Source organism: Myripristis murdjan, chromosome 10, assembly GCF_902150065.1.
Source record: "Myripristis murdjan chromosome 10, fMyrMur1.1, whole genome shotgun sequence".
Classification (NCBI taxonomy): domain Eukaryota; kingdom Metazoa; phylum Chordata; class Actinopteri; order Holocentriformes; family Holocentridae; genus Myripristis; species Myripristis murdjan.
This window is the reverse complement of record NC_043989.1, coordinates 1,886,033-1,902,666: the sequence shown is the minus strand read 5'-3', so window position 1 is coordinate 1,902,666 and position 16,634 is coordinate 1,886,033. Positions and strand designations below refer to the sequence as shown.

General features: G+C 43.1%; 1 protein-coding gene across 2 annotated transcripts in view; it reads right to left on the bottom strand.

Moving 5' to 3' along the window:
* Positions 1–16,634, bottom strand: part of LOC115366116 (transcription factor COE3) — a 168,123-nt gene that overhangs the window by 14,873 nt on the left and 136,616 nt on the right. The window lies entirely within an intron of this gene.

Below are 16,634 nucleotides of genomic sequence, written 5' to 3'. Positions count from 1 at the left end.
TACCAGCAGAGGAGCAGTACTTCTACTTCTACTGCAGTCACATACCAGCAGAGGAACAGTACTTCTACTTCTACTGCAGTCACATACCAGCAGAGGAACAGTACTTCTACTTCTACTTCTTCAGAGCTTCTGAGGCAAAACCAAACAAATAAACAGCAGGATTTACTGTGTGTGTGTGTGTGTGTGTGTGTGTGTGTGTGTGTATGAACAAGCACACACTAAACATGTCAAGTGCCACACACACACACACACACACAACATGGCTGAGCTCTTTAACCACTGCCTGTCAATCAAATAACACCCCCCGACACACACACACACACACACACACAACTCGACACCAGCCTCCTGCCCTATTGTTGGGCAATCTGTCACACACTGGCACTGCCAACTGTGTGTGTGTGTGTGTGTGTGTGTGTGTGTGTGTGTGAATATGTGTGTGTCTGTAAATGTGCCTAAAGGTGTGTGTCTATGTGAGTGTGTATGTTTAGATAGGAAGGGTGCACGTGTGTATGTATCTGCAAGGGCGTGCCTATTTGTGTGTGTATGTGCATGTTTGTGTGGAAGTGTCGGCAGTGTGTGTGTGTGTGTGTGTGTGTGTGTGTGTGCCTCCTCCCCCCTCTGGCTTCCTCTGGCTTCATTAATCTCCATTAGAAAACAGAAGTTAGTTAATGTCTCCTGCAGCACCGCGCCTGCCACAGGCCCTCTGGCAGCGCTGCCCTCAAACACACACACACACACACACACACACACACACACACACACACACACACACACACACACACACACACATATCTGTACATGCATGCAGAGACGTGGCACAAAGAGGCTGAGGCCCCCTCACACTGCAAACACACGCACATAAGAATCCAGCTCTTGTGTCTCTGCTGTGGGCATGTGTGTGTGTGTGTGTGTGTGTGTGTGTGTGTGTGTGTGTGTGTGTGTGCGAGTGTGTGTGTGCGAGTGTGTGTGTGCGAGTGTGTGTGTTGCGTGCATGTGTGTCCTCTTTCTATTTTCATTAGGTCTTGACAGACACAACAGCCTTCTCAAGTTAATGACGCCTCCGAGGCCTCGCTGCTGGAGTGCTGCTGCTCAGCCCGCTGTGTGTGTGTGTGTGTGTGTGTGTGTGTGTGTGTGTGTGTGTGTGTGTGTGTTGCACGTGCACATGTTCATTTGTTCTCGGCCACTTTCTGATCTGTGAATCGGCCCTCTAACTACCCAGATTCAACCAAAAAAAAAAAGCGGAGAGCAGCGTGCAGCCGCAGCAGATCCGTCTCTGGAGATCTGCAGCAAAACAAGTAAATAAGTTTCCCTGTTCGCTCTGATCGAAGACGCATCAGTGATTATCCTCACACAGCGGCATGCTGGGAAACCGCACAACCAGCAGAGACGGGCGCAAGGAGAACAGCGCCAACACACTCCGTCCCGCACACCCCATTCATCTCGCATCAGACAAACTGACACCGAGCAGAAAGTCCAAACACGACGTCATCATCTCTGCACCGGCTGAGCTTCGTTCAAACCCCTGAGCTTTACTGCAGATCCCAGCAGAGATCCTGAGGTTTCCAGAGATCCCAAACATGAGCGGCTGAACTCGTGTGTCTCAAACGATGCACGAGACACGCAGATCTTTTCTGTCTGATGTGATTCTGCACTGCAAAAACGCAAAATCTTACCAAGATTATTTGTCTTATTTCAAGTCAAAAATTTCTTATTTCTAGTCAAAATATCTCATTACACTTAAAATAAGACATGATCACCTCAGAAGTAAATTGTTTTTAGACAATTTTCACTTGTTTCAAATGAAAATTTGCTTGAAATAAGTGAAAATTTACTTGAAACGTGAAAATTTGCTTGTTTCGTTGGCCAAATTTGCCAGTGGAAAAAATGAAAATTCACTTGAAATAAGTGAAAATTAGAAACAAGAAACAAATTTTGCCAATGAAACAAGCAAATTTTCACTTGAAACAAGAGACAATTGTCTAAAAACAAGTTACTCCTGAGGTGATCATGTCTTATTTTAAGTGTAATGAGATATATTGACCAGTAATAAGACATTTTTGACTTGAAATAAGACAAATAATCTTGGTAAGACTTTGAGTTTTTGCAGTGTGCAGCCACAAAACAACATCAGCATCTCGGCTTTGACTGTTTCCCTCCGTCTCAGAGTGAAGGAGCTTCAGCAGAGACACAACATGGACACAATATGAGACACTGAGGTTTAGGCCACGTCCACACTAAACCTCGGGAACTACTTCCTGCCAAAGAACACAAGAAAACTGTATCTATACGCCTATAATTTGCACTCATTGTGGGCGGAGGGATACAGTTTGCTGGTCTTTTTTTGATGGGAAATAGTGCCCAATGCATCAGTGGCACTACATGGAGTTCCAGTACACTGCTGGTGAACCTGAACACAGCATGAGCACACACACACACACACACACACACTCATCGAATGCTTTTGGTCAGTAGATATCAAAAGTCCAGACACAACTTCAAATCTTCTGCTCTTTATTGCCTTGAGGCGTGAAATGAAAACCCATTAAATCAGTTTTTTCGCCCAGTTCAGGTACAGGAACAAGGAAACCTGAGATAAAAGCAAACCTGCTAATTCCTGATAAAAACATGAAAAATGGAAAAGTAAAACACCCGGGCTGTTTAAGCGCTCTCATCCTTGGGCTAATGGTGAGCGGAGGCGGCGGCGGTCCGTCCGTCCGTCCGGCCCGCTCAGCTCACCTCCACTCGCTCTTCCTGCTTTCACAAACACATGAAAGGCCGAGGAAAGTCTGAGCCGCCGGCTTTTCATTTCAAGCCTCAAGGCGATGAAGGCCTGAGGAGGTGAGCGGACTTTTGATTTTCCACCGTATGTAAAGTGATTTTTGTGGTCGAATGTCAGCGACTGTTTCCACACTGCCCAAAATTTCTCTTGTATTTTATTCTGGTTCTTTCAACGCACTTTTTGCAAATTGCACTTTAACTAGAATAATTGTCTTTGTTGACTTGACTTGACTTGACAAAATCTCCATCTCAAGAAGTCGCTCAGTCTCATTCTCACAGAGATGAGATCCTGTTTTTATTCAAACAAGGTGAAAAATCTGGGATGAGATAATCCCATTTGTTTCCAGTGCCAGTCAGCTTGTTCCCTGAATTGTCTTGCATCAAGTTTCTTTTCTTAGTGATATTACAATCACTACTGTTGTTGCAACACTATTAGTATTGTCATTACTGCTATTATCACCACTAGTATTACTATACAGCTGCAATCTGTTCTCCCCTCTCCTCTCTCTCTCTCTCTCTCTCTCTCTCTCTCTCTCGCCCTGTGCTGCTCTGTTTTGGTCCATGGGTTTGGCCGATATCTGTTGGCTTTCTGTAAAACGCCTTGAGGTAACTTTTGTTATGTTTTGACGCTATACAGATAAAACTGAAATGAACTGAACTGAATTTTGACACTAGTTGGCTGATCTGCTTCTCGGTAGCGGTCGATACAAAATCCAAAATCTGCACAGCGAAACGTCTCCCTCATCATTTTTCATTGAGACCAGACGGCCAACATTTGCAGACTTGTTTGAATGAAATTAAAAACGGTGCGAAGTGTTATGGTGATGCAGGCTGAGACCAGGTGAAAAGTTGAAGAGAGCTCAACTTTATGCAAATTAGAAGCAGCGACCACTCGGCCTCTGACCAATCAGGTGGCTGTGCATGGGTCAGCTGTGTGAAACGACAACAGGTGTACTGCAGGGGGTACCTGAGATTTAAATAAAAAAAAAAAAAAAAAAAATGTTAGTTTAAAAATGATGCGTAATTCCTAAAATAATTAGCCTATGCTAAGATAAGTTGAATAATAAATGTGAATGTGAAGTTTGATAAAGCACATCTTTATCTTCAGTTTTCCCTCTGGGGTTCCTGAAGGTGTCAGGTGTGTGTTTGTGGTTTAAATCTGCTGCCGTCGAGCAAGCACGTTTGTTCACTCTGACCAGGAAGACGAGACAAAAAAAAAAAAAAACATGCAGAAAATGGATGGCTGACCCTCTGACCTCAGGAGGGGTTTCTACCAGTTTTTTTTTTTTTTTTTTTTTTTTGCTGTGGTCAGGGGAACTTGGCTGAAAAAATATTTCAAAGGGGAACATTATTGAATAAAGTTTGAGAACCTCAGGGCATCAGTGGACGCTCGGTGTCTATTTTTTAACAATTTTTTTTTCTTTTTTTAAACTTTTTGCATGACCTGTCCTGCTACTGCTCCCCGCTTTGCTTCTGTCAAAATCATCCTGGTGGTTTGTTTACATTTTGATTCTCAGACTTTGTTTGCCAAGACACCAGGATGCAGTTAAGACAAGACCAGTAAGAGGAGAGAAGCTGCTCATGTTTTGCTTTTTTGCCGTGTGATTAGATAACAAGTTTAGCCAGTAATCCATTTTGTAAGTATAACATCAGCAAATTATTAATAATGTTTATATCAGCAATTTATTTTTTGCTTTATTTTGAAATAAATGTTGATGGTGGAAATGCACACAAGTTTTGACATATTTATACTCACTGTGAGAAAAAAAAAATCCTGAAACAAGTGACACTGCACTGGAAAGAAGTGGGATTATTTCATCCCACTGGCAGCGGGGTTCAAGTCAAGGATGTCCACTGCCCCCGTCATTATTTACCATTTTTATCAAGCCATCTCTCCATCAGTACAGAGAATCATTCACAAAAAACTGAATCTTCACCGGAAACCAGTGGGATTATTTCATCCCACTGGCAGATTTTTTACCTTGTTTAAAGAAAAAGGAGATTTCCTCACTGACTTGTTAACATGGAGGTTTTATGTGTTCATGTCGGTTCCTAACACGGCTTCCTGTGTATTTATTTGGTGAACAAAGCGATGATGGTCTCAGATTTTAATTTCTCCCAGCCGCTCTGCTGCTGCCGCTGATGTTTCCTCTGTGTTGCTTCACCTAATTGCCTCGAACGCAGCACCCATCCCCACACATACTACACATCCCCATCCCCATTCACACAATTACACACACTTCAGCTCGTCAGCCACGCCCTTAACCACACACACACACACACACACACACACACAGACACACACACACAGCCCTCCTTTGGCGGGCCCGGGTGGAGAGACAGCGCCATCGGATTCCTGTCAGCGCAAGTGCCGGCAATCAGAGCGCCAGGCGCTTTAACGGCGCTGAAAGGCCTGACCCGATCAATACGGTAATGCACTGGCTCCCAGTTATCATCATCATCTCTTATCACTGACCCACACCTCCGAGGAGAGAGAGGGAGGGGGAGGACGAGGAGGAGGAGGGATGAAGGGTGAGCTGAGGGAATATGGGAGAAGATGGAGGATGGAGGGAGGAGAGGGGAGAGAGTCTCTAGGCATTTCCTTTCAGCAGCGAGGAGATGGATGGATTCAGATGGAGGGGAGATGGAGGTGGGGGGGTGGGAGGTGCAGGGGGGGTCAGGGCTGTCTGTGTTTCCTCCTCGGGAAAACTGGACAGATAAAAACGATGGAGGGATGGAGATGGAGTAGTTATCGTGACGGCTGATTGGATAATCACCCACCGGCCAATGACGTGAGAGGATTCGGGCTCACATCACGTCTGGCTAATGACGGGCTGGTGCAGCGGAGAGATTCACTCACTGGTCACTTCACTGCAAAAAAAACCTCCACGTTACCACGGCATTCAGTCCTCAGTGTTCAAATCCAGTTTTTCTTCAAAAAAGGTAAAAAATCTGCCAGTGGGATGAGATAATCCAAACTGTTTCCAATGCCGTTTCAGGATTTTTCTTTCTGATATAATATAATATAATATAATATAATCAAGAAAATGAAACTTGATTCAGGAAAATTCTGGAAGCAAGTGGGATTATCTCATCCCACTGGCAGTTTTTTTTTATTATTATTATTTTTTTTACCTTGTTGGAAGAAAAACAAGATTTGAACCCAGAAGATGAGACAAATTGATTTGTTAACATGGAGATTGTTTTTTGCTGAGTTTAATTTAATTCAGGCCACATCTGGACAGAAGCTAAGCTAAGCTAAGCTAAGCTAAAAACGAGCACACAAAAGAGCAGTGCTGTAATCTGGTACAGTGATAACAGATTTGTGTTTGTCCAGTCTGATCAGACAGCGGTGAAAGATTGATTAGTCTGCAAAGCTCCAGATGAACCAGATAAAAACTAAATAAAATAAAATAAAAATAAAATAATTAGATAAAAAATATGAAAAGCGAGACGGAGGAGGATACACAGAGGAAATCAAACACACATTCCTGCAGTTTGGATAATTACTCACACTGGTCTTGATCCAATGTTTTCAATATTTCTTCTCCAACAACAATAATTTAAAACAACACCTCTAAACGATATGAGAATAAAATAAATTCACCATGCCGGGTTCACCATCTGCATGTTGATTTTTACATCTTCCACTTCAGGCGAAAAAATCCTATCTTAACCTCTTCCAGTGAGTTTCAACAGCAGGAAAACATTCAGCTGCGAAATCACCAACAACACAACAGCCAAGGTCAAAGGTCACTCTGCACACCAGCACAATAAAACACAGGATGACATCAAACTGAATGCAGCATTGGCATGTGAACATGAACAACATTCGCCTGCAGTGAGTCAAAGTGTTGAGTTAAAGCTGTGAGTTAAAACATTGAGTCAAAGTGGTGAGTTAGAGAGGTGAGTCAAAATTGACTTAAGTAGATGATTAAGGTGCGTTAAAGTGGCGAGTTAAAGCTGTGAGTCAAATCTTTGAGTCAAAGCTGTGAGTTAAAGCTTTGAATTAAAATGAGTCAAAGTGGTGAGTTTGAGCGTAAACTTAAAGCACTGAGTCAAAGCACTGAGTTAAAGCAATGAATCCATGTGGTGAGTCACAGTGCTGAGTCAAAATGATGAGTGAGTTAAAGCAGTTAGTTACAAGTGGTGAGTTACAGAGGTGAGTCAAAACGCTGAATCAAAGCAGTGAGTTAAAACTGAGTCAAAATGATGAGTCAGTTAAAGCAGTGAGTTAAAAGTGGTGAGTTACAGAGGTGAGTCAAAGTGGGACGTTCAAGCATTAATTAAAAGAATTTAGTTAAAGCACTGAGTCAGAGCTGTGAGTTGAAGTGATGAGTCAAAGAGCCGATTCAAAGCATCAATTCAAAGCAATGAGTTAAAGCAGCGGGTTAAAGTGGTGAGTCAACGCTATGAGTCAAAGTTTTGAGTTAAATTGACTCAAATCACTGAGTTAAGGCAATGAATCAATGTGGTGAGTCAAAGTGCTGAGTTAAAACGCTGAATCAAATTTTCTCACAGTGAGTCAAAATGGTGAGTTAAAACGCTGAATCAAATTTTGACACTGAGTCAAAATGGTGAGTTAAAGCTGTTAGTTAAAGCGGTGAATTAAAGCAGTGAGTTAAAGCAGTGAGTTAAAGCGGTGAGTTAAGGCGGTGAGTTAAAGCAGTGAGTTAAAGCGGTGAGTTAAAGCTGTTAGTTAAATCTGTTGGTTAAAGCTGTTAGTTAAAGTTGTTAGTTAAAGCTGTTAGTTAAAGCGGTGAGTTAAAGTTGTTAGTTAAAGCGGTGAGTTAAAGCTGTTAGTTAAAGCGGTGAGTTAAAGTTGTTAGTTAAAGCAGTTAGTTAAAGCGGTGAGTCAAAGCAGTGAGTTAAAGCGGTGAGTTAAAGCAGTGAGTTAAAGTGATGAGTCAAAGCAGTGAGTTAAAGCGGTGAGTTAAAGCTGTTAGTTAAAGTGGTGAGTTAAAGCGGTGAGTTAAAGTGGTGAGTTAAAGCGGTGAGTTCAAACGTTAAGTTAAAGTATCGAAACAAAACACTGAGTTAGAATGATGAATCAAAGCCGTGAGTTAAAGCGATGAGTCAAAGTGTTGTTTTTCTCAATGGTGAGGTCAGCGGTGAGTCAAAGCAGACGGTCAAAGCGTTGAGTCAAAGTGTTGTTTTTCTCAGCGGTGAGGTCAGCGGTGAGTCAAAGCAGACGGTCAAAGCGATGAGTCAAAGTGTTGTTTTTCTCAGCGGTGAGGTCAGCGGTGAGTGTGATTAGCTTGCAGGAGCGAGCCGAGCAGCGGGGCTATTAGTCATTCTGTGATCTCTATTACTGTGAGACTGCACTGCCTCCAGAGCACAGCCAGGCTACCACACACACACACACACACACACACACACACACTAATACTCAAGTTTATTCCACCCACACTAACCATTTAATAGTGGGCGGTGTACTGTAATCACCGAAGTTTGTGTGTCACAGCAATAACTCGGGCAGCATTTATTTGGATGTTGGCAAACTTGGCAGGTTGTTCGGGGTCAAGTCCGAAACTTGCTGTTGAACTTTTTTTTTTTTTTTTTCAGACTTGGCCAAAGGTCACGGCCAGGCATCATATAGTATGATAATATGATAATACATATGATAATACACAGAGCGTCAATGCCAAAACAGCATAGCATCTTTCTTTCTATTCTTACTAATAAGTAGAGTTGTCACTACATGATAATTCATATTATTTATGATATAATCAGTAATACTGTAGTTGTACAAATAGCAGTAGTAGTAGTAGCAGCAGCAGTAGTAGTAGTATTATACAGTGCAGGTAACTTCACACACAGGTACAGTAGTGAGTTTTTTTCAGGTGCTGAGGAGCATCTGGACAGAAAAAGACTCTCTCCTCCGTCCTCAGAGGATTTAATCAGCTCAGCACTGAGAGGAGGAGGAGGAGGAGGAGGAGGAGGAGGAGGAGGAGAGTATCTTCTCCGGGACCTTCACTGCTGACAGGGAAGCCTCTTCAGACTGAGAAAAACAGGCCTGAGTGTGTGTGTGTGTGTGTGTGTGTGTTTCTGCAGATGCATGTATGTCGCAGTGTGTGTATAACATGGGTATATGTGTGTATGTCTGAATGCATTTGTATGTTTGTCCATGTGTGCATACAGTAAGTGTGTGTGTGTGTGTGTGTGTGTGTGTGTGTGTGTGTGTGTGTGTGTGTGTGTGTGTGTGTGTGTGTTTGTGCATGGATGTATGTTTGAGTGTTTGTGCAGTGCGAGTACACTGTACACGAGTACACTGTATTCTGTTGTACTTAGATCTTATTCTTTATTTTTTTTATTTTTTATTTATTTAATCTGTAATCTGTGGATACTGCTGAAAAACTGTGAATTTCCATCTGTCTATTTGTGTGTACATATGTGTGTGCAGTTGCGTGTTTACCTGCTTCTGTGTGTGTGTGTGTGTGTGTGTGCGCCTGTGTGAATGAGTGTGTGCACAGGCCTGTTTGTGTGTGTGTGTGTGTGAGAGAGAGAGAGAGACAGATAGAGAGAGAGAGACGGGGGCGAGGACTGCTGTGTTTTTATGAGCTGAAGCGTTGGGGAAAATCATTGTGTGTGTGTGTGTGTGTGTGTACGTGTGTATTTGTGCATGTGTTTTTGTGCATGGATATATGTTTGCGCAGTGCGAGTACACTGTATTTGTGTTTATAGTATATGTGTGTGTAATTGTGTATTTACCTGCTTCTGTGTGTGTGTGTGTGTGTGTGTGTGTGCCTTTGTGAATGAGTGTGTGCACAGGCATGTTTGTGCATTTGTATGAGTTTGTGTGTGTGTGTGTGAGAGAGAGAGAGAGAGAGGGACAGAGACGGGGGTGAGGACTGCTGTGTTTTTATGAGCTGAAGGGGGAAATCATTGTGTGTGTGTGTGTGTGTGTGTGTGTGTGAGTGTGTGTCACACGGGGCTCCTGAGCGACAGACCACACATCTTGCCCGGCGTGCTCGTCTCTTTAGGGCTCTTCGGTGTGTGTCTGTGGGCCGAGCTGTGCCCTGACGGAGGGCCGGGCCCTCGGCGGCTCGTCCTCCCAGAGACAGGAAATTAAACCAAATTCTGATTTACGGCCTCGGACCCGCAGATGTTTTCCTACAAGGAATCTCTGAGCGGGCGACTTGGATTTCAGAGCCTGCAAATTCAATTTCCACCCATATCTCCCTGATTAGCAGGAAGTGAAACTGGAACCACTTCCTGTCAGGGCGGCCAATTATAATCCCCCCCAACTCTTATCAGCTCATTTAGTCCCATCCTCCATGTTCAGAGCTTGTTTTTCTGCAAACAAGATAAAAAAAAACAAAAAAAACCTGCCAGTGGGAGGAGATAATCCCACTTGTTTCCAGAGCAGCTTCACGTGTTTCAGGATTTTTTTTTTTTTTTTTTTTTTTTCTGGAAGCAAGTACTGATATGTTGAAACAAGGCAGAATAAGGCAGATCAGATCACTAGCATTAGCATTAGCATCAGCACTGGAAACGTGGGATTATCTCAATCCCACTGGCAGATTTTTTTTTTTTTTTTTACCTCGTTGAAAGAAAAACAAGATTTGAAATTGAAACCAAATGACTTGTTAACATGGAGATTTTTATCATATCAGACACATTTATCATTCTGCTGATATTGATGTTTCATTAAATATAATTTAATTTTAGCCACTCAGCACATCTCATTCATGCATTTCACTCTTTGATAATCCATCCATCCATTTTCACCACCTGTGTATTCCTACTCATGGTCACTGCCTTTCAGAGATTAACACGAGCATCATTTCATCAGTCTGGGTTCAGTGGAGAGTTGTACTGTCCCATGATGGTGTAAAGGCTGTTTCTGATGCTTTTTAGCTATGAAAACGATTAATATTTGGATTTTTTTGGCATCAAAACAGACAAATTTAAAGACTTGAGCAACACAACATTTTCTTTTGGCAGGTTCTGCATCTGCAAACCCTCCTGCTGACACTGTTGGACCAACAGGAACTCACGTGGTCTGTAAAAAACTCTCCACGTGACCGAGCTCAGTGTTAAAATCTTAATTTCGTCAAAACAGGGTAAAAATTTAAAAAAAAAAAATCTGCATTGGAAACAAGCGGGATTATCTCCTCCCATCTCGTTTGTGGAAAAACAGGCCTGGCCCACTGAAGGTGAGACTGAACCACTTTGCCAACATGGAGATTTCTTATTTTCTTGCCTTTTCTGTTGCGTCTCTCTGATCAGATGAATCTCTGAGCGTCACACTCCTGCATCGCAAAAATACAACAAAAAAAAGAAAAAAAAAAAGAGAGAGAGAGAGAACACCTCGGAGGCTGCAGTCCTCGCGGCCGCTCGCCTTTGCCCTTCTTCCGTCCGTCTCCTGACACACACACACACACACACACAACCTCCCCCTCACCCTCCCCCTCCCTTTTTTTCTATTTTCTTCCATTGGTTTCTAGGGGCTTAATTACGGGGGCCGGCTCCGTGGTTGAGGAGGTGCGGAGCGAACAGGGATCAGTGTGACCCTGGAGGAGAAGCCATCAGACAGCGGCCTTAACAATGATAAATCACCCCGAGCAGCGCTACAGCCGCTAACGCCGCCGCCCTGCTGATCTCTATAAAATATAGATGGAGCCGAGCGCTGCGGGCGGAGAGCAGAGCCGGATCTACAGATTAGCGATTATCTGGCGGTGAGGTATTCTAATGACGCGGGACATGGTGTGGGGTTAATTTCATTCAGGGATGGCTGACGGTTGAGGAAATGGATTGAAATTCAGCTCATGAATTGAATATTGCTCATTATTTTCAATGAGAGCAGGAATATCCTCATTCATGAAGTGGGTTTGAATTAATATCCCCCGAACAAACGCCTGGAAGTGCGGATGGGGGTCAATGATCAGAGCTAAAGGTGCGCGCACGCACGCCAAGCTCGTTTAATCTGCACCTTATGGTTTGCAAATCACCAGGAAGAAAGAAATTCATAATAAAAGACCTGGAAGTTTCATTTCTCAGCTTATTTTGGCATCAAAGTCGACACAGTTTTCATTTAAACGCCGGTTTGTCTCACAGGCTGGTTTGTTTTTCAGCACTGAGCTCCTTGAAAACGTCAAGTTCTTCACAGGTAGAAGCCGAGCCTGACGTCCAGGTGTGTGTGTCAGAGCGCTGACAGGCTGGACGGGCAGCGCTGCGTTTTCCTGCACAGCAGCAGGGAAGTGAAGGCCTCACTGTAACACACACTGTGTCACGGCCTCGTGCTGGAGGAAAAAAAAACACACAGGATGATACGAGGACAGGAACTCCTCCTCCATGTTTCATCCTGAAACTTGCTGGAAATCTGCTTTACGTGCCTCTGAAATATTGAAAGACAGCTATCTTGGCCAATGGCCATTTTTTAAAATTTTTTTTTTTTTTCATTTATTTATTGGTAACAAAGCAGAATCAATTTCTGATATTAATAAGATATATCATTTCATAATGATTTTTAATAATAATTTTCAGATAAATAATTTTCTTACATAGATAGATAGATACATAGCTCATTTTCTTTGAGTTTTTCTTCTTCTATAAAAAAAAAGGTACATCTATTTTTTTTTTTATTGTATTGTCTTTTTTGAGGGTTAGGGTTAGAGAGTCTACACTCTACAAAATAAATAAATAAATAAATAAATAAATAAAATTTTAAAAAATCAATAAATGAATAAAAGAAAAGGAAGCATCTTCAAAGGCCAAAGTAGCAGTTTTTAATTACTGTTAAAAAAGAAATAAAGTGAGTTTCGAGCAGCGGCGATGTGTTCAGGTTTCAGAGGGTTAGCCCTGCAGATAATTAATCCTCAAACGCTGCACTGTACAAACAAATTAGTGTAAAATAACACAGAAGTCAAATGTCTGTCCCAGCAGAGCGCTCAGCTTCCAGCAGCTGAGGGGAGCAGAACACTGATTTTTTTTTTTTTTCCAGTGTAGCAGTGAATGCATCTATTTGGATCTATTGTGTTGCATTCAAGCCTTAATTGTCTGTTGGATAATACAGCATTAATGCATGAAGAGGGATCATTCCTGTTTCCTTCCAACAGCTGAGGAAAAAAAAAAATCTCAATTTTCCACATAATTCCTCTTGGCGATGGAGTCAAAGAGCAGCAGCAGGAAGCGGCGGAGCCCGGCCGTCGGCTTCCCGCGTTTCACATTCAGCCGGCGTGTTTGTTTCCAAGCACACAAACACTCCATTACCGAGAGAAATCAGCTACAGGCGATATTTTGATTATGTTTACATGGTTCAAAGTAGCACAATTTCTCTAATAAACCAGTTTACATGCATTCATTTCACACTCCGTCTGCAGGCTGCGTGCTGTTTTTTGTTTTTGTGCGCGTCTGGTGACCTTTGACCCGCTCACTTAGAAGGAGAGCTGAGAGGAGACGACGGAGGCGTTTTACACGGGAAGAATCCAGCTGCGTTATCCAGCCTCTGTCCCTCCGATCATCACCTCAGTGACACTCAAATATTGATAAGTGATCGCAGGTGAACTCCAAGTGAATCTGCCTCAGTCATAAAAAAAGAGCTGTTTATCATTTATCGGCAGATTTCTGGTGTTTTCATGGCGCTGCAGATGTCAGAGAACGTCTTTGTTTGGTTCACACACACAAACAGAAATCACATCATCATCATTTTAACATCTTTTTTTAGCGAAAATGAAAAATTGCGATGCTAAAACTGTGATTGTGAAAATGACAATCACCATCATCAAAATTTGTCAAAGAAGCTGAAACGTTTCTGTTTTTTCCAAACATTTCCTCCAGCAGCAGCAGCAGCAGCAGTGTAGCTGATCACGAGCCCGTCACTCTCAGTGTGTGTGTGTGTGTGTGTGTGTATATATGTGTGTGTGTGCTGAGGTGTCCACTTGCAGCCGAGCCAGACTGCAAATGAAATTAGCCGGACGAATCTGATCCAGGAGCAGCCCCGGAGGTCATCAGCCACCAGTTGGCCTCCTGTCTGTCTGTCTGTCTGTCTGTGTGTGTGTGTGTGTGTGTGTGTGTGTGTGTGTGTGTGTGTGTGTCTGTCTGTCTGTCTGTCTCTCTTGCTGTCTGTCTGCACTGTAGAAAAAAATCTGCTCTAATCTTGTTTTTCTTCAAAAATGTAAAAAAAAAAAAAAAAAAAAAATCCGTGGGATGAGATAATCCCACTTATTTCCAATGTAGTTCAGAAAATGACACTTGATTCAAGAAAATTCTGGAGACAACTTGGATTAGCGTTGGAAACAAGGGGGATTATCTCATCCCACGGGCAGATTATTTAACTCGGTTGGAGGAAAAACCAGATTTGAACTGAATGACTTGTTAACATGATGATTTCTTTGCAGTGTACCTGAGATTTTTCATTCAACATGTAAATAAAATCTGCAAGATGCAGTTTGTGAAAGTGGCTCATTAAGTGCCATCATTTGTTTTTTTACGTGAAATCAGTAACAAGAGAGCAGCTGTAACTTTTTTTTCCCCAACATTTAGAGACAATAACTTCATAGACCACCAATAATCTCCATGTGAATAAGTCACTTAGCCTCATCTTCAGTGTTCAAATCTTGTTTTTCTTCCAACAAGGTAAAAAAAATCTGTCATTGGGATGAGATAATCCCACTTGTTTCTGACGCTAAGCAAATCTTCTTGAATCAAGTGTCATTTTCTTGATCCTGGTGGCTGATCTGCCTCATTCTGCTTTGTTTCAACACATTTATACATAAAAAAATCCTGAAATACAGTGAAACTGCACTGGAGACAAGTGGGATTATCTCACCTCACTGGCAGATTATTGACCTTGTTTGAAGATTTAAGGATATATACATTTTTTAAGGATATTTTGGAGTTACTGTACACTTCCAGTTCAGATGGAGATTATTGCTGCTGGTGTCTTAATCTAATCTCTCTCATTGCAGGTTATGCTCACAGAGACCTGGTTTCTCTCCGAGGATGTGTGTGTGTTTCCTCCCCCTACCGCCGCCACCGCCGCCGCCATGTTTTCCACCATTTCCCCGTCTAAACGCTGAAGCACACACACCCGAAACCCCCTCCGCCGCCGCCGCCACGGCGAATCAATCTGCTCCGTGTGTCGAGGAACAAAAAAGTCAAACGTCCAAACATCTCTTTTCCACGCGGCCCCTCGGCCCGCCGGCGGGTGAAAACAAAAGAGAAGTGACAGGGCGAGTTAACCCCGTCGCCGCGCGGTCACATGATCCCGGCCTGACACGTCTCATTGGCCGCGGCCCAAGCGGCGCCGCCGAAACACATTCCTCTCGTTTTGATTTCTCCCTGAAAAACGTCTGCAAAGCTCACGGCTGCAGGGCGGGGAGGAGGGAGGAGGAAGGGGAGGGAGGGCGGAAAAAAAAAAAAAAAAAAAAAAAAAACCAAACTGTGGTCTTATTGAGTTTTCTTTTGAATAAATAAATATTTAAAAGGCGGACGGGGTGCAGAGGGGGAGGGGGGGAGGCGAGGGGGGGTGTTGGACAATCCACCGCGGCTGCAAATCAGGCCATCAAAGGGGCCAGACAATGTATGCTCACTATTAGTATCAATTTACAAATAAACTGCTTTTTTGGTGACTGGATCTCCGATGTCAGATTTTGATAAATGGTTTCAATTTGGCAGCTGCTTTGGAGTGTCAGGGCCGATCTGAGCGCGCTCCCCTCCCGGCCGCTCGCTGCCTCAAAGCATCTAGCTCAGTTAGCCTCGCACCTTCCAGCAGCCAAAATAATCTCTTCATACTAACCAGGGCACCTGACGGCTGCCTGCCTGCCTCTCCGGCCTGCTGCTGCGTGTGTGTGTGTGTGTGTGTGTGTGTGTGTGTGTGTGTGTGTGTGTGTGTGTGTGTGTGTGTGTGTGTAAGCGCATATGCATACAAACTAGCTGCCATGTGTTTCTGAAAGCAAACTGCTGAAGCCAGGATTCAGCCAGCGTGTGTGTGTGTGTGTGTGTGTGTGTGTGTGTGTGTGTGTGTGTGTTTCTGCAGGCCGGCGCTTTTTGCATTGAAACTGCTAATAGCTGCTGTTTCCTGCCGCTGTTACGTATCTTTACGTTTTTTATGCCAGAAAAATCCAGAATATTCACTGTTTCAACAACAATTTTCCTCTTGTCGGAGCAGAAAAGCGTCTGAAACAGAATTTATTCCATGATGAGACACTGAAAACCCAGATTGAGTCATTTTTTTTAAAAAGGTTTTCAGTTTTTTTAACACATTTTTAACACCTTGTTCAGCAGATGAACCGGGATTCAGCGAAAGCCGATTCTGATACTGACACTTTGACACTTTCAGACTGAAGCTGCTGACACACGCTGTTTCCTGCCGGCATTACATATCTTTACATTTTTACATTTTCACGCCAAAAAAATCCAGAATATCCACTGTTCCAACAACATTTTTCCTCTGGTCGGAGCAGAACAGCGTCTGAAACCGAACTGATTCCATCCTGAGACTCAAAACTGAAAACCCAGACGGAGTCGTTTTGCAGCTTTTTAAGACATTTTTTTTTTTTTTACCTGTTCAGGCAATTTCCATTATTTCACCAGCAATACTCTTCCTCTCGTCTGAAACACAACATAGCCCATCATAAGACACTAAGACGCTCCACTGAAATCCAGATTAAGCAAAGTCTCTTCAGGTTAGCAGCTTTTTCAGGCTTTTTAAGGCCCCGTTCAAACCTCGGAGACACATTGGCATGAATTTCCTCACCAAACAAAATGAAGAAATAAAACGTGCAAATAAGAAAATGTCAGGTTCTCCAGCCTGGTTTCTGTTTTCCACGATGGAAGAACCTCAGTCACATCGGCAGTGGACCAGATCAGAGTGGCTGATATCCGCTCATGAATAAAACATCAATATC